Raw genomic sequence first — 1,035 nt, 5'->3', positions numbered from 1 at the left:
CCTTTTTGCCTTCAAGGGCCCCAAAAGATACCTTTTTCGCCTGGGGCCCGGTCGGGATTTCCCGACTAGCCAACCCGGGCCAGTCCGTGGCTGCTCTATACCCCCTACCCCCACACTCCCACCCCGCACCCACTTTACTGCATCACACCAGCGCCGCTGCCGCCGCGCTGCTGGTGCTGCTGGTGCTGGCTGCTGCTGCTGGAGGTGCTGCTGCTGCCGCCGCTGCTGCTGCTAGTAGTGGTGCTGCTGCTGGTGCTACTAGTGCTGCTGCCGCTGCCGCTCCTGTTGCTGCTGCAGCAGCAATTTCCAGTCGTGCCACTGGATGTGCGAGAGGGCTGGGGTGGGGCTGGGGGTGTCCCGGTGTCCCACGGTACGGTCCTAGCGCCACGGTACGGTGCGACGACGGCGGCAAAAGGTTGGGAGTTGTAATTTTGTCCCTCTTGCGAGCCGCGGCCCCGGTGTGCAGTGCCCCACCGACCACCCCTAGACAGGGAAAAAGTGGTTGTAGTATGGAGCACAGCAGTGCTGCAGGGGCAGAGAGGTCAACGTCGCAAAACGCGGCGCGCGAAAAGTGCGCGCGGCATAGTACAAGGGGGTTGGCAGCGGCGCGAGCGTCGCAGGTCGCAGGAACGACCCCCGGTCCGGTCGTAAACCAGCAACCGGCGGCGGGGGCGGGGGCGCCGGGGGGCGGCGGCTGCACCTGCACCGGCAGCAAACGTCAACAAACACCGGCAGCGTCGCCCGTATACGATACACACACACACACCCTCCTCATAAGCAACTGGCGCGCGTCTCAGCCTCGTTAATTCTATATAAGAACGCGCGCTCCAAGTTCGTCATTATTTGTCTTGAGCAGGCGCGGCGGGCGGCGGCGGCGCTTAGAGAAGGAGGAGGGGGGGCGGCAGAGCTTCTCGCAGGTGGAAATAAGTTGCCTGCACTAACTTTTGCGCCCGCTCGCGCCGTTGCTGCTGCTGCAGGTCCGAGAGAGAGAGAGAGTACGGTGGTTGAGAGACTGGTGAGAGGGTGGTGAGTGGG

The sequence above is a fragment of the Frankliniella occidentalis genome, unplaced genomic scaffold (genome assembly GCF_000697945.3).
Source record: "Frankliniella occidentalis isolate FOCC.00 unplaced genomic scaffold, Focc_3.1 Scaffold2513, whole genome shotgun sequence".
In the NCBI taxonomy this organism is placed as follows: domain Eukaryota; kingdom Metazoa; phylum Arthropoda; class Insecta; order Thysanoptera; family Thripidae; genus Frankliniella; species Frankliniella occidentalis.
The sequence above is the reverse complement of the archived record's forward strand: the minus strand, read 5'-3'. Positions refer to the sequence as shown.